The following is a 23335-nucleotide window of genomic DNA, read 5'->3' as shown; positions in this document are numbered from 1 at the left end:
TTTCAGCATAAACAAACACTACAAAATGCACAAAAATACAACCTTCATTCAAAAAACGGCAGTGTGTAAATATCAAAACAACACCAATTACAATGTTTTTGGTGGCATCTGCAGACCTTCAAGAGATAACCTGAGACAGCTAATAACCTAGAGATACTTTTTTTTTTTTTTTTACAAAAAACAAGTGCTGCAGCTGAGCAGATGGTTGATGAAAAGAGGGGCGTATGTTATGTGCTAATTTTTCATAAAATGCGAGCTCGTAGGGCTTGTTTGAGTTTATATCATTAGAAAATACAGATAACATCGGATCCACTGCCCCATGAATCTCGGCCCTCAGTTGTTCCTTATTAAATGAATCCCATTTAATCTTACAGTCATTATTTGAGTGGGTGATAATTGGGACATGGGTTTCATTATTACTATCCTGTATTTCATAGATCAGGCCCATAGTTCAGGGCATCCACCATGGCGTTATGGTCACTTTCAGGCTGTTCCACGATGTGAACGGTTGAAGAATGCTGATCAGGCCATACTCAATCAGACTAGTTACATTCATTATCCTAACTGTAGGTTTAGCTGGAATAACACCTACTACTTGCCCACTACCTGGCTCTAAGTCCTCTTTCTGAAATGTTTGTGGCTAGCTCGTGTTCGTGACCATCATGTGTTCTTGTAGTTGGTGCCAAGGTCCTTGGAATACCCTAAACCTCATCCTCAACTTTCAATATATCCACCAGCCATTTCTGGGGTTCTAATTGGGCATTAAGGTTACCAAATACTATAATTATTTCAGCCCTATCCCCAGATCCAGCTGAGGACCCAGTGTCCAACCAGTACGCTAGTGAAACAATTTCTGTAGCAGCGGAAGTGGCACCAAAAGACTGAATAGAAACATTACACAAAAATAGCTGATAGTCGTCTAGAAGGCCCACTTTCAGTATCTGTATGTCTGGACATTTTGGATCAATTCGCACCACTCTGGCATTAATATAAATTCTTATCTAGATTAAGAGTCCACCTTTAGGTCTTCCGCGCTTCCCCCGTAATGTTGGGCAGCTTATGTAGCAGATCCGGGCTCCGCAGGAGTCCCATCTGCCCAGGTTTCCTATAGGCTAATGACATGAAAGTCATCCAAGAATAAGTGCTGATTAGAATCTTCCTATTTAGATTGAATGCCAGCTATATTCCAGGAGAGATATTTTAAGCGGGAAATATTTCCCTCATGATCTACAAGTGGAACTTGGGCAGTCTGGGAGACCTGCTTGGGGGAGACATATAATGAGGGACCGGGTAATCTTTTGAAACTAACTCTACTGCTTACTTTTTTATTGCCTTGCTGCTGTCCTAACAGTGGACTCTGTGCGAGAGGGTTAATACTTCTGATCTGTGTGGAACAGGAAGCAGTGGGTAGACTTTTAAAATCCAAGATAAATAACTCTTCTGCAATTTTACTTGGAAACCCTCTTTGATGGCAAGAACAACCTTCTTCAAAAGGACACAAACAGGATAACTCCTAAAACCAGCACTATTGGAGTCAGACTCTAAAATTACAACCCTTGCTGTTTGATCATTCAGCGATAAGGATAGTATGGGGCCCGAACCCTTTTTGTTCATGTGGGGAGATTGAGAGGTAGGCTCCTCGCCAAACTGCACCAGATAACCAGCAGGGGTATCAAATCTGTTAGAGCAAGTTTTACTTGGTTAGCTAGATAACTGGTCTTGGACCGAGGAACTGTTTACCCTAGCCTCAGACTGTGTTTGGGCCTTGTCAATGTCTAATTTTTGGTCTGGTTGGAACAACAAAAAGGGCAAGGAATCCTCTCTGTTTAGACCACGTCAATCATTCGACCACTAGAGCATAACATTTTCCATCCTGTTGCATTGGTGGGTCAGGGGATCGCACATTATTCAAAGAGTGGTGGTGGAATGACAGGGTCTCAGGTTTTTATTGATTTGAATGATAAGGTAGTCTGGATGCTAGTTGGCGTGCCTTTATCTAATTTATTGGGATTACCACGGAAGGAATAATATTTAGAAGTGGGCTTTTCTTTACAGCCTTTTTATTGGTTCTGGTTAAAGGATATTGATCTATTTCATCGTTATCCAGATCAACATCATTAATCAACAAGTTTGCATCCTCTATTGGGTCCATCAACTAAGCTGTTTTTCTACTCTTCCTATCTGAGGAAGTTGAGGTAGTTGCCTTCCTTTTAGCCGTATTAAGTTCTAACAAAGAATACAATAGAATGGGGCTCGTTATGAGTTGGGCGGTATACGTAAAGGTGGTGGTAATGGAATTACTGCCACTATTACTGTACTGGCAAATTATGAGTCAGCGGTAATACTGCCACCGAATCAGCACTGGCGGAATTAGCCCCGGCAGAATTACCCCCAACACATGGTGGATGCAACTCCAGTGCTAATTCCAGTGGTGGAATTACCACCCAAACCCAAAAGGTATTTCTGCCACAGAAATACCACCAAAAATGGGCGGTAATCTCGCCAAAAACACACTGCAGTTACCGCCGCTTTTCTGGTGGAGGTAAATGCAGACAGGTGCCAGAAATAAAGACACAGGTGGCCCCAATCGACTCAAGAAGGCTACATAAGGCTCACGCCATCCACAAACCCCATGCTGCCACTAGCCATTGCAAACTGGGAAATGCAGCTGCTCATGCTGCTAATTGACCTACAGAGGCAGGAAGAACAACACAGGGTGCAGAGAGGAGGAGGAGGAGACGCCATGTAAGGCGAGCATCCATACCCTGGGTCAGGCCCTCACCGTGGACCTTGACTGACAACCAGCTGGTCACCCTGAACAGGGAGACCATAGGTGAGCTGCTCACCTTAATCCAGGATGACCTAGAGAGCAGGATAAACACAAGAACAGCTTTAGTCCCGATGCTGAAGCTGGTGCCCGTCCTGCAATTCCTGGCAACTGGTATCTTCCAGCATTCTGTGGCCATGCTGCAAAGCATGTTGAAGCCCACATTCTCCAACATGCTGGTGCAGGTGCTGGAAGCCCTCATGCATAGCCACAACTGAAAAATGTGCTGTCAAGGCCCTGTACATTCAGGACCTGCCCTTTCACCGCACAGATGACTTCCTACAACCCAGAGGACTGGGACATGATGGACAATGCTGCATGAATTTACAAATGAACATTGCCCCAACAGGCTACCAAAACACACACATGACTACAGATACCACGATGCAACATCATACATCCATGTTCATTGCAACACAAAGTACAACATTGCACCAAAACAAATGTAACAGTGGCCTTAGTGATGAGATTTACTCAGATATATGACCGTATCACAACATGAACGGTTCTTTGAGAGAAACAATATTACTCAAAACTAAATAGACAAATGACTGAGAAAAAAAAAAAAAACACCAATGGGGAAAACAATGTGCTATCTAACCCTACAGGAAGAACACCCCAACCCTGTTGGGGGTGCCTGGCCCTTGGTAGCGTACGGTGTAACGCCTATCTAATAGGGATTGATACAGAGGAAACTGTCCCTCTTCTCACCAATTGTGTGGGACTTCCAAAGTTCATAGAAATGTTATTTGTGATAAAAGAGCAACCAGAGAGATAACACAACTTATTGGATGCTGCCAGCAACGAGACTGGCTATTAGATCTTGTTGAGGCAGCCGGTTAGCTTGCATGGACTTCATGTAGCCGTGGGATTTTCATCAGTTCTTTATTCACCCTAGGGCATCTAATTTGCCATATGCAAAAGTTGTGTTCTCTAATTCAATCTATCTATAAAAATACGTCCATCTGAATGGGATGCTTAAAAGGCTGACGTGGTGTGAGTTTTATGATGGTATCCTAATGCTTCTGTATCCCCCCTAGTTTACAGGGATATCTAAATGGTCATGGGAGCCGCCATGGTCAGAGAGGTGTAGTGAATTGCTTTATGATAATTATGCAAGTAACACCGGTAACATTAGCTCATTTTCTAGTTTAATCGGAGGAGCCCCCGAAACGGGCTTTCTCAGTCAAGCCACATCTTCGTGTATGATTCCATCAACATTCTGGAATCATACACGAAGATGTAACCATGGTAACAACTAACATTCTTACATCTCCCTTTCTAAACAATAAAAATACAAATTGTAATCCAACAAAAAAATATCTGTCAAAGTTAACTAAAACACTAAATAATATATTTTAAACATCACACTGTATATTAATAACCAAAAAAGGATACAGTTTCTTCCATGTTTTTTCTTTCTCACGTATCAGCCAGTCTTGAAACCATCACTAAGTTGAACTCTTCAATAATATACATAGTCTTGTTTGTAATTCCATAATCTTTTTCTACATTTAGATCCAGACTGAACACTGTCATTTTTCTCTTCAATTGAACCTTCCTGCGCTTCCTTCCCTTGCAACTTTCCTTTTTCTGCAACAAGACCATCTTCTTCATACCTCATCACTTCCTTCTCCTTTGCCACCACAATATCATCACATGACCATGTCTTGCCATCTTCCAATATCACAGACTTTCTTGAGCACTCCATAACTTTCTGTGGAGCACGAAACTTAGGCTCTCCTTTCATCACACGTGTTGGTTCCCTCACTCTAACCATATCACCTTTCCTGACTTTACTCTCTTGAACGTTTCTCTGCTTGTCATAATAACTTTTATATTTTTCTTGTTTCCTTCTTACTTTGTCAACAATGTCATCCATGTTAATTTTTTTACTCTCATTGCTCATCATCCAGGCTGGCCTCAACCTATTAGTGAACAGTCTCCCTCTCATTAAAGTAAATGGCACCTCCTCGGTAATTGAATGTGGTGTGACCTTATATGTTGTGAGAGCTTCCTTAAGTGTCTCCTTCCATGGTAACCCATTTGCCAACGCTAACTGCAATATACCTTTAATGAAACGATTCATTCTTTCTACCAGCCCATTACCCATTGGGTGGTATAACGCTGTAGTATTGTGCTTAATAGATCTGTCCCTTAAAAATCCTTGAACCTCTGACGACATGAACTGGGCTCCATTATCTGACACAATTTCTTGCGGGTCTCCTTCTCTACTGAAAATCTCATCCAAAAATTTCACTACTTTAACAGCAGATACTGACTCCTCTGCTATGCCACATTCCACCCACTTGGATGTATAATCAACCAATACCATTATATAGATCTTCTGACACTCCAAAGATTCATATGGACCAGCTATATCAATAGCCAATTTAGTCCAAACAGTAACAGGAATGTCCACAGGTTGTAATGGAGTCACTCGTACAGATTTGCTTTTGTCGCTTACAGCACAAGCAGTACAATTTTTAACCAAGACTTCCATATCACTCCACATGTTGGGCCACCAATAAGCCTCTCGTACTCTTCTTTTCGTCAACATTCTAGCCACATGGCCCTCATGCGCAATGTCCATGATCCTTTTTCTTAAAACTGTCGGTGGTATTATACGATCTCCTCTATACACACATACCTCATCACTGGACAATTCATCCTTAAATCTTTCCCAGTGACTCAACTTATCATCAGTTTCTCTCCAACCAGCTTCAATAGCCTTTCTCAACATCTCTTGTTCAATATCATTGTCCATTGCTTCCATCCAATATTTTTTTGAAAAGCTAGGATGCACCTGAGCTACAATACAATCCATGCTCTGTTCTTCTCGGAACACTTGTTCATCTTCACCGTTATCTACATCATCCTCACATGGCAATCTAGAGAAACAGTCCGCAACCACATTACTCTTTCCCGGAGTGTACTTTATGGTCACATTGAATTGCATAATAATCAAAGTCCATCTTCTTATGCGTGGAGACATCATGTGGGAATTTTTTGCGTTCAATACATGAACAAGAGGCTTATGATCTGTTCTTACATCTACAGGAATTCCCCAAATAAGACTCTTAAAATGTTCTAATATCCACTTTACTCCAAGTGCTTCTTTTTCTATTGTCGAATAACTTCTCTCAGCACCTCTTAATGTCCTTGATGCAAACGCTATGGGAACCACTTCTCCATTTTGAACTTGTTCCAACATACCACCTAACCCCACATTGCTTGCATCCACTGCTATTCTTGTTCTGGCACTCGAGTCAAACAATTTCAAAGCTGGTGCTTTATTAATCATAGTCTTTATGTTTTCAAACTCCTTTTTACATTCTTCTGACCAAACATATTTCATTCCTTTGCACATTAACTTCCGCATGTTTTCAGTGTTATCAGAGTAGTGATCAATAAATTTGGAATAATATTCTGTGAGACCCAAAAAACTCCTCAACTGGTCTTTATTATTTGGTTCTGCAATTTTAAGAATGGTGTCCACCAAAGATTTTTTAGGCATGATGCCCTTATCACTTATTCGATGACCCAAATATGTCACTTCACTTTGTTTTATCTTACACTTTTCAATCTTGAGTGTCATTCCCTTCTGCTGTAACACTTGCAGCACAGCTAACAATTTTGCATCATGCTCCTCTTGAGAATTTCCTGACACCAAAATATCGTCCTGGAAATAATACACTCCTTGTAGACCTTCAAAAAGATGATGCATTAACCTCTGGAACACTGCAGCAGCCGAAGCTAACCCAAACGGCATTCTCTTGTACCTAAAAGCTCCCAACGGCGTCACAAAAGATGTCAAATGTCTAGATCCTTCCTCAAGTACCACCTGATGGTAGGCCGACGACAAATCCAAAGTCGTGAAAAATTTCGCTGGACTCATGGTGGATAACATTTCCCCAATATTAGGTAAAGGATGTCGATCAATCCATATGTTTGCATTTAAATCTCTTAAATCAACACACATTCTGATGGATCCATCTGTTTTTCTAACCAATACAATAGGCGATAACCACTCCGAACTTTCAATTGGTTCAATGACATCTTGTTTGCATAGTTTCTCTAACTCAGCCTTTAATGCATCTCTAGTGCCGATGGGTATACTTCTCACTTTATGTACAACTGGTGTCACACCTCGTTTGAGAATAATGCGATGCTCAAATCCTTTAAGCAAACCAATCTTGTCATTAAAGACATTTGGAAACGTTTTTGCCAAACTCTCTGCATTGTCACACACCTTTTCAGAAATGCACAGGATGGGTACACTTTCTCCTGGATGAATTTTGATATTCAATGCAGCTTGCTCCCACCATCCTACTATTGAAAAGCCATCCTCCGCCACATACAATCTGCAGTATGTCTTGCGTCCTTCAAATTTCAATTTCACCCAAACACAACCTATAATATTGATAGGTGTCTTTCCATAACCTGTTGCTCTGGTGTTTGTCATCTGTAAATCTTCCATCTTCTTCTTCAAAACATTTACATACGTCTGTACATCAACCATAGTATAAGGGGAACCTGTATCCACCATCACTTGTAACGTTACACCATCAATATCCATAGGAACCCAAGATCCTACTCCACCATCTCTTGGTGTAACAGTAAGTATCTGGACTCTATCCTCTGCCCGATCTGTTATTGCTACCAAATTACTGGAAGCAGCACTCTCCTCGACTGCTCTCACGCCCATGTTAGTTACACCTCTGCTTCTAAAAAATCGACCAGTATTCCTACCAAATCTGCCATTAAATCTGCTTCTTCCTCTGTTGGTGCGACACATCTTTCCAAAATGTCCAGTATGCCCACACCTAAAACACTCTGCAGAGAACGCTGGACACTCCTTTTCCATATTTTCATGTTTGCTCCATCCACAATATGTACACCTATTATTTTGCTTGAATGCACCTCCTCCATCTTGTCTGTAAACACCAGATGCCTCTGACTTGACCATTCTCTTGACCATGGCAACCAGTTTTTCTTCTTGATTGTTTAGCTGATCATCATCTATCCCTTGGACTGACTTAATTCCCGTGAATTCTGGTTTACTTTGAACCTCTCTCATACATTTTTCACCCATTTCCATCGACCTGGCTATCTCCACCGTCTTCTCTAATGTGGGATTTTTCGCCTGCCATAGTCGTTGCTGAATGCGCGGGTCAGCCACATGCAACACTATTTGATCCCTCAAATATTCATCCGTGACTCCAGTGAAGGCACATGTGGCCATTAGTCCTCTCAATGCAGCTACATATGAATCAATACTTTCCTCTTTGCCCTGTTTTCTTGTGAAAAATCTGTATCTTTCCAAAACAATGTTGGACTTATTACCAAAATGTTTGTTCAATTTAGCAACTGCTATATCATACTTTCTTGACCCACTTGACGCTTCACCCCATGTTTCTTCATCTTGTTTTAGATCAGGTAACGATCTAAATATCCTCAAAGCTTCTGTACCAATACAGTGTAACAAAGTTGCTTCCTTCTGATCATCATTGAATTTTGCCCCACCAATCGCTCTCAAATACACATGAAAGTTGTCCTGCCACTGCTCCCAAGGGCATATTGGATTACCAGGAGCCGACAAGAATTTTATAGGAGCAGCCGTGTTTTGCATGGCTAAAGCTTGATGATGAATACTATGTAATGTCCTACTCATAGGTAGTACCTTCTGAAGTTCATTAGTATACTTCTTTGTTTTTTTTTGTTTTTTAAATTGCCGAACTTCCTGTTTTACAGCAAAAAAACGAACTCAAATCAGTAACGCCGTGCACACTGTGATCGTTGGATTATTCTCCGTTAGTTTATCTTCTTTGATACATTGTAACTGTATCAGAACAGCTGATCGCCGAAATCGCGATCATACGAAAACACACTTTATTGTGTCCAAAATGGCCGCACGCAACTCACGCACGAGGGTCCTTTACTCTATCCTCCAGCGGCAGTTGATCCACACCTCTCGCGCTGCCCTCGTTCTCCCTTGTAAGGTGATTTTCTACTTCCTTGATGCAATATTACTTTTCCATAATGCCGCTCACCCCTTCATCGTCACGAATGTATCCTCCGGCACCGCAGCTCACACTCAACCGACTCTCACGCCATATACTTTCTCTTCCTCTCTTTCTCCTGTCCGGGGGCTCCCTCCACTGATCAGCATCCTCGTCGCCAATTGTAGTGAATTGCTTTATGATAATTATGCAAGTAACACCGGTAACATTAGCTTATTTTCTAGTTTAATCGGAGGAGCCGCCGAAACGGGCTTTCTCAGTCAAGCCACATCTTCGTGTATGATTCCATCAACATTCTGGAATCATACACGAAGATGTAACCATGGTAACAACTAACATTCTTACAAGAGGTCGACCAGTTTCAGTGGTTAAGGTGATTTAAGCCATCTTCTCCAGGACCATTAGTTGTGTTCTGTGTTAGATCAGTCTTCCAGCTTGCCCCAAGTTTAGGCAGTACGAACGGGCTGCTCCGTCCCCTGTAAGGGAGACACAACAAATAAAAGCTAGCCGGGTTTAAGTCAACCCGTTTCTCAAACAATTGGGCAAAGTGCCAAATGTTAGTACAAAACACATTGTTCACAGGTATGGAATAAATCTAGTATACATATGTCATCAAAAAATGTGCATTGCCACTTGTTACATGGCGGTGCGCTGGTGCTATCACCCAGAAAGCGGGGAAAGGAGGGATGGGGGAAAGGAAAGACAGACGCGAGGGTATTCAACTCCATAGTTGCCTGCGGGCAAAGCATACAGTGATGGGTTATTCAGGAGGCATGCTGACTAGCATGCATCCCAAGTCTGTGGAGCATGCTTATCGTATGAAAAGGAAGGAGAGCCCACCTGTTTGTTCATAACGCGAGGGGCGTGCAGCCTGGGAGCTCTAAAGTCAATGGATGTGCATCTTATTGCATCTGGGCTTGTTCTGTTAAAACAGAGAACAACAAATGGTGGAGATACCATCAGTGTGGGCACAGAGCATGTTATTGTATAAGCTAATGGGCGTGCTAGTATAGCACGGGCTACTAAGAGGAGCCAGGCTTAACTAGAGGGCGATTTCTGTGTTGTTTGAATGGAAACAGCCATCTGTTCCGTCTGCTGGAAAAAGATGCGGCTGCCCGACGGACCCGAGCTACAAGGAAACAATGCTTCCTGGTGCGTCACTGAATGGGCGGGGCGGTGGGCGTGATCGCGGAAGTCTGGGAAAGTTTAGTAAAAAACAAGGTGACAATTGGTAAGTATACTAGGGATGTTCACCTTCTCCTTTGTATCTTTTCCCTCTCCTTTATGTTTGGATGGCAACAGGAAATGGGACATTGAGAAAGGGTGGATTGTGTTTTTAAAGATGGCTGCCCCCGTGCTTCCTGTTCCAGCGGTGACACTATTTCTGCCGGCGGAATTACCATAGCTAGAATTAACATCGCTGGAAAAAGCGCTGATTATATGGTGGTAAGAGTAATTCCACAGAATATGGATGTAATTACTGTTGTGTACCCAGTTTCAACAGTGATTCCACTGGACGGGATTACCGTTACCGCCAATGGTGTGTGCGTGCCCCCTCCAATTTCTAATACAGCAGTGATTCCGCCCGACACCACGGCAGTAACAGTAATTCTGCCAAGGTTGAATCACTGAAATATTACCGCCCAACTCATTATGAGCCCCAATGACACTTAACTATTAAAGTGAAAGTGGAGTTACGACATTAAAACACACTACCAGTTTAAATATCACAATACATATCAGTATAATTTGATAAAAAGCACAATTTGATCCATAAGTGTGCCGCAGAGAGCAAACATACACTATACCCAAGACCTTCTCTCAGCTCTGAGCTAAATTATTCAGAACTAGAGCTGCTAAATGAACGCCCAACAGGCTTGGAGGGCTGCTTTACTCCGTCTCCCTCCCCTTTAGCCAATCTCTCTAGTTTATGGTCCGTCTAGCCCCTAAGTAACACCAAGTGCTGTAAAAGGAATAACTGACTGGCTTAGAGGACTGCCTAAGTCCGTCTCCCTACCCTTTTACCAACTCCAAGAGGTCAGCCTGGCGTTGCCATGACACACTGCAGCCAAAATTAAAAACAATTTGACCAAGGGCTAGATTGTAAAAAATCCCCACAAAGCTGCTATGTGGAGGGGCAACACAGCAGCAATTTACAGTCATAATAAAGGGGTATGAATATACAATACCCTTTTTGTTGGTCGCAGCACCTTGTTAGTTTGAATTAACCACGTGGCAAAAAGGGTCACACCTGAAGGCCCGATCTGCGTTCTCAGCCCAAAACAGCCTCAAACAGCGGCGCTCTTGGAGCGGCATGCTTACATCACTATCATATCTATCTGTTACTGGAGCCACAAAGCTGTGCCCTCTACGGCCAGGATTTCTCTTGCTGCTGGTTCCTCGCCATTCCTGCGCCCCGATCCTCGTCTCTACTGCATCTGTTCGGAGTCTGTTATTTGGCCTTTGGGTCAATGTGTCGGCCTGCACCGGTCCCGCGTCACCATCATCTACAAAATATGTCTGTCTCTTTTCTGCATCAACTGATGCAAAGAACTCCTGAGGTCATTGCATGACTTGATTGAATTCCCTCGATCACAGCAAAGACCTTAGCTTCAGTGCAGTATCATTTTTCTGTAACAGTTATCTCACCTTCATGATCTCTTTGATGTGTGCCACAGTCCTTGGCTGTACACTATCAGATTCAGTACAAAAAGTAAGACACCATACAATCAACAGGTGTTAATTTGAACTTAAAGCACAATACACTCAATATTTCTTATAAAAAACAGAGTTTCTTCATTAGATGTAATAAACATCATCACCATAGAACACATGCTGGTTATTGCTGCCAATGTTAAAGCGACTTGCCCTGATCCTACATAATAAAAGCATGCATTTATTAACTTTCTGCCGGGCTTTGTCGATTTTCCAATAATCTGCTGTGTCTCTCACCCAGAATTGCCAGGCCACAATAAATGAAAACACAACATGGAACAATGGAAATGTCTGTAATCTGGCCCCATAGCCTGTACATGAAAGTGTTAACACATCTTAGGTGCTAAGGACTGTAGCGTAGCAAAAGAGTCATTCCAAACTCTTAAAAATTCTGAGGGTACTCAAGTGGCAAAGAAAGAGTCATGTTACAACTATAAAATAGCAATAGAAAAAAGCAAAACAAGAATGTGAAATATGAGAAACACTTCAGTCCATTTGTGAAATGGGTGTTCTAAAACATGCTGGCAAATTATTGCGGATGGCCAAAGAGATAACTCTAATGATGAGGCTTTTATAGGCAATATTGCCCCTGCTCAGTGGTTTAATCATTTTTCACATCTCTGTTCATTCCATATCCACAACACAATTACACATGAACGCTTTCATATGACCAAAACAAATCAGAAAACAGTCTAACTTACTCTTTCCATTTTTCTAATTTTACACAATGTCTGCCATATTGACTCTCCACCTTGATTTCACTGTGGGCTCAACAATGATGGGAGTATGTGGAACACATGTGCATACCATTATGTGAAACAACGTATGAGCACCACAGCGTCCCCCACACATGCACACCATAACAAATATATCATTGGATAAGTAGCACATGCAAAACATCATACAATGGTACCATGCATTGGTGGCTGAAGACCTGCCTATGGTATTGGGATGTGATTATTGCTGGTCCCAAACTGTGCAGAAATCAAGGGGGGGTCCTGGGAGTCTCTCTGCCGGACATTAGTCCCGGTTACAAGAGACTTACCCAGATTCTTTAGCTCACTATCTTTCACAGAGGAGAAATATCCCGAACATATCAGTCTTTGACCTGCCCAGGGGCAGTCCAGCACCAAAATGCTAGGCAATCCTCCTTTGAACAAGAGTACCAACAGCAACCCCAGACACGTGTTTTCGGTTTGGTTGGACCTCATCAGTAGGGTGGAGCTGTGCCTCTCTAAGAATAGTGAGCAAGGGGTCCACATCTGGATTCCCCTAGTAACTTAGAGTGAGACCCAAAGTTACTTAAATATGCCAAAAACAAGGGGGGGTCCTGGGAGTCTCTCTGCCGGACATTAGTCCCGGTTACAAGAGACTTACCCAGATTCTTTAGCTCACTATCTTTCACAGAGGAGAAATATCCCGAACATATCAGTCTTTGACCTGCCCAGGGGCAGTCCAGCACCAAAATGCTAGGCAATCCTCCTTTGAACAAGAGTACCAACAGCAACCCCAGACACGTGTTTTCGGTCTGGGTGGACCTCATCAGTAGGGTGGAGCTGTGCCTCTCTAAGAATAGTGAGCAGGGGATCCACATCTGGATTCCCCTAGTAACTTAGAGTGAGACCCAAAGTTACTTAAATATGCAAAAAACAAGGGGGGTCCTGGGAGTCTCTCTGCCGGACATTAGTCCCTGTTACAAGAGACTTACCCAGATTCTTTAGCTCACTATCTTTCACAGAGGAGAAATATCCCAAACATATCAGTCTTTGTCCTGCCCAGGGGCAGTCCAGCACCAAAATGCTTGGCAATCCTCCTTTGAACAAGAGTACCAATAGCAACCCCAGACACGTGTTTTCGGTCTGGTTGGACCTCATCAGTAGGGTGGAGCTGTGCCTCTCTAGCTCTCTAGCTCACTAGTTTTCGCAGAGGAGACAGCAACCCCAGACACGTGTTTTCGGTCTGGTTGGACCTCATCAGTAGGGTGGAGCTGTGCCTCTCTAGCTCTCTAGCTCACTAGTTTTCGCAGAGGATACAGCAACCCCAGACACGTGTTTCGGTCTGGTTGGACCTCATCAGTCGGGTGGAGCTGTGCCTCTCTAAGAATAGTGAGCAAGGGTTCCACGTCTGAAAAAATACAGACAGAAAGCAGATTGATTTCCATCTGTATTTATGTGTAAAAATCAGTAAAAACTGAAGCCTTAATTAAGATCTAACTTGCCCTACGTAAAGATGGGATTCCCCTACCTAAAGAAACTAAGGATAGTCAGCGTCAGTAAGTTCAACTTAAAAGTCTGTGTCCAAAACCTATGCGTGCCCTCGCAATTAAAGATATACAATGAGTGGGTATGTCAGCAAAAAAAGAAACAGTGATTAAAATAAAAGTTCTGAGCTTCTTCCACCTCGGGCTTGGTTCAGCCTCCCCTTGCCAAAGTGCAAATAGTTCCACAAAGAAAAGCTTGGGGTTCCCTTCCACAAGCGTAACACAATCCTGGAAGATCTCAATGGTCTCTTCGACAAGTACGTCACAGTTCCAGGGTATCTCAGGGTTACCCTCCCCAAGATCAACACAGTTCCGAAATATCTTGAGGTCCCACTCCCCAAGATCAACACATTTGCAAAAAGGCTCAAATCTCTTGAGATGCACCAATATTGTTCCAAAAAGTTCAGTATGTTGAGAAGCACCAGCATTGCACAATTCCCACTGGTACCCCTTGTACCATTAATGCTTTTCATTCACTTCAGCACTGATGTCACACAGCCTTGGTCTCTTTTTTTGCTCTTTCCCAGATTGGCTTAATCGGTCTACGTGCTGCTGTTGGACCACACGGTCCACCCATGACAGGTCACACAACCAATAACCCTTGACACTTTGGGATGCTCTTTATCCCTCTTGAATAACACTGCCAACACTCTCCATTTGCTGTGGTTTCTTTCTGCAGTCCTTTGACTTTGCCACAACTTGCATTTTGACCTTTTGTATATTGGCATTCTTCTGGCTTAGCCACAACTTGTATTTCACCCTTGATATATTGGCAGTCTTTTGGCTTTGCCACAATTTGCCTTCAGCTGCATCATCTGAACTCAAGAACCTGTTTCTCACAATTGCTTTCAGTTAGTTAAAAATTGTTCATAGCAACTTTCACTCGGTTTCTCAATGCTTGCAACTATTTTCACTTCTTTCAACATAACACATTATTCAATTTCCATATCGTTTTTTTGTTCGTATTCAATATTGGCAGTTGTATTTTCCCCAATACTGGGCCTCTTTTCCATGCCTCATAATTTCTTCACAATTATTTGGTAATTTATGCACAACTCTTTTGGCTTCACCAGGGTTCCAAACCCTCTTGTTACCCACCTTTTGTTTATACAGTAACATTAACTGTCCTGCATTTGCCCCAGAGCACCCCAGTATCGGTACCTTCGCTCTCTGATCCATTTGGCGCCCTCGTGCCGGTCTTCGTTCCTCTCTCCTCCCGGGTAGGCATAAGGAGTTACAATGAGCAGTGCTCGCTCTTGGAGAACCTTCGGGCTGCGTCCCGCTGTAATCAGGCATTCTCTGTGTTCCCCAGCTCCAGCATATCTGAAGCCCCTTTTGCTTTGGTTACATTGAACAATACCGAAGAACTCATTTTCTGGTCTATTACAACAGATCTTGAGGGTAGTAACTGGAAGTTATTTAATGTGTTGAACCTTTTTTATTTGGACTTGGTTTTGGCAATCTTTGTAGTGATTATGGCACCTTATCTAGCAAGATAAAGGGATGTGTTTAATGATTGAGCCCTAGCACACTTATTAGCATGTATTCTAATGGGGGAAACAACTAGAACTTACTTCATAATAATATATGTGTTGGGAAACAACTCTTAGTTGACTTGTAATGAAAAAGCAGATTTAATAATTGTTCTTACCAAGTTTATTTAGGATATTTTACCACTTGTTTTTACCTCAAAGCTGACTCATTCATTTTCCAAATACTGACCTTATTGCTTCAAGGCTATTAAAACAATTAGTCATTTTTTAAAAATGTTCTGCCCTTTACATTTTATGCTAAGATGTAAAATATCTTAAACCCTTTTGAAGAGATAAGAGATCAGAGAACTATCCAGTGCATTGAGAATCCTCAAATACTGAACTTGTGACAAGTAAATATCTTCGAAAGGCCTCGTCTATAAAGGCAAGATTTTTAGATCTGTATACATGAATCTCGATAATGGATTGATTTTTGAAAAAATGGTGGTTATGGTATATCGCTATTGTGTAACTTATGTTGTATTATTGCATATCAATTGAATTTTCATGTGAAGGAGTGCAGTTTTGTGGTGAAAAGTGTTGTTCAAAATTAGTGCCCATTCTATTATGTTTTGTTTGAGCATTACATTGGTCAGCCCATCCAAGCCTGCCGCTCTAGATGATGAAGAAGCTTTAATAAAGGCTTGAATAGCAAATCTTGTACAATGCAAAGTTCAACTATTTACAGAGTTTCTATTGTAATTATAGTAATTCATCATGGGATCGTCATATAGGGACGAAAAATGTGTAACCCACACCGATTCAGGTACGCTATTGAGCTGCGCATGATCTTGGGATGAGGTGTTACATTTATTCAACAGCTCCCAGACCATGGCAGAATTTTTACTACGGCAAGCTGACAGGAAGTATTCACCATCTATTTGGTACAAGGTAGCTCTCCTCGCTCGAACCCAATTTCGATATCTCGAGGAGGCAACTTTAACTGCTTTCATTCGATCAATCATGGGCAATTTTTGATAGTTTCTGATCTCTCTTCTGTAAGCTTTCTTTCTTTCAGAGAGAGCTAGATCAAACCCATGAACATGTCTTTTAACTGGTTTACTGTAAACAGGATAAATATTCACGAAGGTGCTTAAGACATCTATATAGGAACCAGCCTTATGTAAACTTTGATTTTTTAGAATAGCATCATTCAGAGCTAGTAATTTGTTGACAGACCATTTGAAGCGGTTTCTGCCATTGTTGACAGATACAGTATCTTTATAGTAAAGTGCAGTTTTCAAGTGATCACCGATTTCAACCACCCAAAATAAGGCTAAAAGGTGGTGATCACTAGATGTCTGTTTAATTATAACAAATTTGCTGGTATTCATGAAGATGGTATTAGATAAGAAAATATAATCGATGGTAGATTTTGAAGAGCCTCTTTCCCAGGTGTTCATAGGGGGAATGTCACCTATGATCGCACCATTTACCATCTTTAAACCATGATCTTCCATAAAAGAGGTCCATCTTGCACCCTCACGATTCTTGTTCCTTTTGTTCGAATGAAAGCAAGAAAAATTCAAATCACCCATTAACAATATTCCAGAGACATTATTTCGGTCAGAGATATGTTCAAAAATAAGGGAAAGAGCATCATAAAAGCTGTCATCAGTAATGCCTACTGGGTTTCTGTAAAGATTAATAAGTGCATATGTCTGTGAATTGAAGAAGATCTTAACCAGTTGCATGAATTTGTTTGGTGCTTGCCAGGGGGAGATTTTCAGACCCCTACTCACTTTCACTGCCACTAACAGACCAGCTGTAGGTCTACCTTTACCACCATGGACTGCTGGCAGTAAACTAATCTCATGATCATCCCATATAGGGGGATTTATTAACCACATTTCTTGTAAAGCTACAATGTCGTAACTATTCAACCCGTTATCTAAACTCCACTGCAAATGAGAGTAACCTCCAGTGTTCCAACTAGCAAGTGAAAGTTCGTTGGTGGGGGTAGTTGCTCGTGGTTATGAACGGGTATTAGATACCACATTGGGGTCTAATGGTGATTGATTAGTACAATAATTGCAGGCAGATGAGGGTTCAGAAATAGTGCCAACAATAGATTTATTACCATCAATCTCCTCAGATTGCTGTCGTGCTGGGTCTTGAGCTAACAAGAAGCCAAGATTAAACAAATCCATTCTGGCGTTCCATAATGTATTACGAACAATACCAGACTTTATCCAGAGTCTAACGATGGAAAGATTCTTATCGCAGAGAAACTCAACTTGATCCACATCTGATGAAGAAATGGCTTCCAATCCCTCTATTTCTCCAAATATATTGAAGACACTAGCACGACATAGATCATACTTTGGGAAGGACCCATCGTGACATTTCAGGATTAAAGTATGAAACTGTTTAAGTTTCTTTGAAAATGCAGCACTATCGTCATTTGTATAGTGTTTACTACCACCATTACGTACATCAGTGTTACTCCTATTTTTTTCTTTAGGCGGATCTTGAGGGCGCTGACTATTACAAAAAGGAGGCATGATTTTTGTGCAATTGTCTGATCTGTTTTTGAGGGATAGGACTTCATTTTGCAAATTTTTATTGAAATTATGTATATGAGGGGAATGATCAAGGGCATGTGGAGCTTCAGGTAACACCTCTGATATTCTATTGAGTAAATAAGAATCCACCGCAGTTCTTAATGCACTTAAACGATCTTCAACTTTCGCTATAGGAGCGAGAGGAGGAGGTAACTTGCCCGCACCTGTAGAGATGACACCATATTGAGCAGATAATGTTGTTTGTACAATCGGGCAAGATTGTTTTGTTTGTATATTATCAGGATTTTGAGAGATGATATGCACATACAATCAAATCAAACTTTTCTCAGTGATTGTCTTGTATGTAAATGTTGATGACTGCGATATACTTATTTTAATATGTACCTAAAGTGTTGCCTATACTTTGTTCTTCTAACAACATTACAGAGCTTCCAACAAGCATGCATATAACAGTTGGTAGAGTCTTCGATGAAACACTTGTGTATGAGCGAGATATAGATAAAATATCATATCATATCATAAAGCTGCAATGCTGTATAGGTGACAATGCAGTAACATCTTACCATCTGGAGGATCCCATTTGTATGAATAATATTCTGCTTGCAATTATTTAAAACATGGCTGACTCTGTTTCTATATAGTACAGGTCCAATGATAGTATTAATCGTCTTCCCCTATTCTGTTTGTATGTTCTCAACAGAGCAGTTTTTAAATAATTTAACAAAAATGATGTTGTATTAGTAGCTAAGTATTATTTCATTAATACCATAGAATGCCATCAGTTCATTCCCTCCATGAACCCATTTGAAGAAAGCTTTCTCAGCCTTGTACCATTATTCAGTTATATGTTGTTGCACTGGTATTTGATGGAACCGTGATGACATGGTCCTAGTTTGACCAACTCAGTCATTGTTTTCTTTACATCCACTTAGCTGTATTTACATCATGTAATTTGTCAATGCTTTTTTAATAGATCCTCGTCTACTTAGGACTGAAAATGCAGATTTTGTACTGCACACAGAGAAACTAGGTGAATCCTTTTGTCTAACGTGTAGAGTTTAAGTGATCATGCTTAGATTTAAGATTATCTGACAAGTCTGATGTGATCTTCTTAGGGCTAACTAAAGAGCGCTTTTGTGCTCTCCTATAGTACCTGGAGGAGCATGCAGAGGAGCATGTAGAGGGATACCGGTGCCAATCAGCCCTTCCATGATGCAGAGACTGGCACTGGTTGGCCCATTGTACCATAGTGATATCTTCAGCTATTACGTCAGACATATTTTTCAATTCAGAATTAGTATGTAAGTGGATTCAGAATCAGTGTGTAAATGGAGGGGAGAGCAGCAGCAGCAGGAAATTGCCTGCAAGAGCTCTTTCTTCTATCCCCCTTGGCCTCTATAGTAATTATACCCCCCACTATGCACTGTATGCATTACTCCTGGCCCTGCACTTGGCCCCCATGCTTTTCTTGAACACCTCAATCCACCGTAGCCACCACTAACGGGTGGTCTGTGCCTTTAAGACTATGACATGGAGGATGTAGCCTAATTGTGCATGTGCTCTGAGCTTTATTGAACACCTGGGAGGTCTGGGACTGGTTGCATAGGGGCGTGGTCTGTCAATGGGCCCAGGTTCCACATTGCAAATGTTGAACATCCCCCCCAACTGTGCAGTGCTGACAGAGTTCTTATATATGCCGAGAAGCATTTTTTGCCTTCAATTTTCTTTTGATATATTATAAGTTGTCCACCTTGTACCAAGTTGCTAAGCCTCTCCCTTTAATGTGAGCTCAGTCTGTCGTTTGTATTGCTAGCAAAGCCCCCAGCATTTGAAGGTAAACAGACGACGACTTGATGTGGTGTGACTGCTGAAGGCCACTCAGTCCCCCCGACCCCCGGTCATGGACTTGCAGCAGCTGTGAAGGGCTGGAGCTCTGGCCTCAGTTTACAGCTCATAGAAGCACAGGAGATGGAGTGACGCAGATCCCAGGGTTTTATTCTACAATCTGTGTATAGATAACACTGTGTGGAACCCCTTTGGGAATACTGAAGTTACAGCCCTAGAGTGAAGAGAAAAGGTTATACTTCATCACTGCTGGGGGCGGCGTGGTGTCATTAGCGCAAGGGGAAAGAATAGCATACATAATGTCTGCCCATTTAAAGAGGGGTTCATACATGTTTTATCACAGTAAAACCAATGTATGTCCTCATTGCCGAGTGAGGAAGAAAGAGGCAGGGAATCTTATATGATCAGTTTCTGGCAAGGACAGTCCACTCCATCCACACCATGGGTAATGGTTGTGCATTTGTAGCTGTGCAGAAGAAGATTTATGGCAGTTGAGTAGTTTCTATAGGTCTTTAGGGAGAGTGTAACTTGCCACTACTGCTATATGGTAGGGTGTCAATTCAAACACCTCTTCATGAACAGTTGAATGTCAACACTAATCAGAAACAGGTTTGCTTTCACCAACCAAGAGGGACCGATGTGGTGTCAGTTCGCTGCAGGTCTTATCCCATAACGGACATCCAGAGTGCGCCTCAGCTATCATTCTACAAGGAATTCTCTTGTACCATGAAGGAGAGTTTTATGTAACATCAAAGTAACCAGATATATTCCTGCATACCATCTCCGCTATCCAGGATGGTCTCTTATCACGAGGGATAGTCTTCTTTACCATCACTGCCTTTGAGGAATCTCATACTATCACTGTCACCACTGATGATCGCATGCTATCACTGTCTCAGGGAGTGTCTTGCATGCCATCAGAAACAGTACAGCATCGTATTGTTGCCATTAAGGGTGGCCTTTTACAATCGGGGGAGTATCATACAGAAGTAGGTCTATTATTGTTTTATTTTTCGTCAAATCATATTTTTGTTGAATTTTTCTGCTTGAGTGTTCCCAAATAAATGTAGACGGTGATTTGGGGTTAGGCAATAATGGAGGGTTTGGGAACGGGTTTGTGTTTAGGGGCAGCGGTGGGGGTGGGGGTTCGCCCCCACTTTCAATAAAAATAATTAGAGAAATGAATCGACCAAAACAAATAATCAATACCCGTACAACCGTCTCATATGCCATCAATAGTTTTGAGAGTTCATTTTATTTATTTATTTTTCCATAGTCGATTTGTACAGTGCCAAATGTAAAATCGAGTTACTTCTTGGAACCCCAATTGGGAACAAGGTAGGAGAAGACAAGACAATGGAAGGGATACAATGAGCTGAACATTTGCACGTGTTGGCACATCGAGAAAAGAGTAAGCGGAAGAGGAAAGGGGCTGGCTGGCGAGTGCTAAACAAGTAAGAGCAAGAAAGGCAGGAGAGTTCTGAAAGAAAGGTGGATGCAGTGAAAAGTAAAGCAGCAAAACAGAGTGATAACTGGCAATGTGGTGGCAATAGTTCAATTCTAAATAATATTGGGCCTCATTACAAGTTGGGTGGTATTCTGGCAGTAATTCCATCGAAATACCATCCAACAGAACTACTGTTACCACCACTTGATCTGGTGGATTTACCGCTGGATTACAAGTGGTGGTGGCAGTGTTATTGCCCATTATTTGGAGTCCCTAGGACTCCATTGGGGATTTTGGCGGAATTACTGCAGCAGTAATTCTGCATAGCAGTAATTCTGCCAATTTTGATGATTTTTCAGCAGCAAGAGGTACATCCCCCACTTTATGCTGACAAAGTGGCAAAATCAATTGAATTACCAAACTCGTAGTATGGCAGAGCGGGAAAAGTGGCGTAAATCCTATTACCAATACATGACCTGCCTGTGCGTAATACTGCATTGACTGACCTGCCGTTGCCCAGTTCCAACATTGCTGACCAATCTATGTGTAATTTTGCGCCGCATGACCTGCCCATGCCTATGGCACTAATATAGACATGACTATGTGTATTACGGTATTGCCTGACTTGCCCATGCCTAGATCTTGTATTGTTGACCTGCCTATGTGTGATACTGTGCAGCCTGACCTGCCCATACCTAGATCCAGTATTGCTGACCTGCCTATGTGTGATACTGCACAGCCTGACCTACCCATGCCTACATCTAGTATTGTTGACCTGCCTATGTGTGATACTGTGCAGCCTGACCTGCCCATACCTAGATCCAGTATTGCTGACCTGCCTATGTGTGATACTGCACAGCCTGACCTGCCCATGCCTAGATCTAGTATCGTTGACCTGCCTATGTGTGCTACTGCACTACCGGACCAGCCCATGCCTAGTGTCACTAATTCTAACCTGCCTTTGCATAACTCTGAGATTACTGAAATGCTGGCACGAAGACCATATAGCTCTGTAGATAATCCCTCCAAAAGAGCCTTACCAGTCGCTCCTATTAAATGTGCCCTTATCAATGCTCGCTATCTCCCTGCGCATGCACATGATGTCCATGATCTCATTTTAAATTGTGACACTGACCTACTAATGATCACTGAAACTTGGTTTACGGAAGCCTCCGGCCCAGCCCTTGCCCTCGCCCTCCCTCCAGGCTACATCTTTAGACAGGACCGCCCTCTTCAAAAAGGTGGAGAGGTAGCCCTGATTGCCAAGGAGTACATTTCTATTAGACAGTTGGAAGGGGATCTTGGCCACAACTGTGACTACCTTCCTCTTAAAGTTAAGGTCTCCCCTAACTTCCCCATTGCACTCCACATTATATATAGACCACCAGGACCGGTATCAGACTTCCAGGATGCCCTGATACATGTTCTGTCGGATAATCTGAGGAAAACCTCCCAATCCATTCTCCTAGGAGACTTTAATCTAGGTTTTAATGACCCGAATGATACCCATGCAGCCTCCCTCAGCAAAGCACTATGTACCCTAGGATTTATTCAATCCATCAGGGAACCCACTCACAGTAGGGGTCGCACCCTTAACTGGGTTGCCCATCATAACTGCTCCCTCAGAGTTACAGATATCTCTCCTATCCCATGGTCTGATCACCACTCCATTCTGTTTGAACGCAATGCTTCTAGGGGCCAAGTCAAACAAACCCCCCTCCCATCAACACTGGCCAGATGTTCCCACCAACTAATGAAAGAAAGGCTCACACCCTCTCTGTTAGTACCGGCCCTCCAGGACCCCTTCTCCAGTGACCCAGTAATCCTTGCCAATGTGTAAAAAACCATCATCTCGCAGGCAGTTGATGCTATTGCACAGCTCACCTTGATAAAAGCCAAGCACTCCAAGCATTCCAACGCATGGTTCTCCAAAGAACTGCTTGAGCTTAGGGCTAAGAAAAGGAGAGCACTCTCCAGTTGGAAAATAAACCCCAGTGAATCCTCCAAGTCAGTATTTAGGGCTATCTCCAAAGATTATGAAATGGCAATCACCAAAGCAAAAGCATCCTCGTTCAACTCAAGGATAGCAAATGCGAAATCAGGAACCAAGGACATTTTTGCCATCTTCAGGGAGTTGGAGACCCCCAACACCCCTCCGCCA

Source organism: Ambystoma mexicanum, chromosome 7p (assembly GCF_040938575.1).
Source record: "Ambystoma mexicanum isolate Mex_15411 chromosome 7p, UKY_AmexF1_1, whole genome shotgun sequence".
Lineage (NCBI taxonomy): Eukaryota > Metazoa > Chordata > Amphibia > Caudata > Ambystomatidae > Ambystoma > Ambystoma mexicanum.
The sequence above is the reverse complement of the archived record's forward strand: the minus strand, read 5'-3'. Positions refer to the sequence as shown.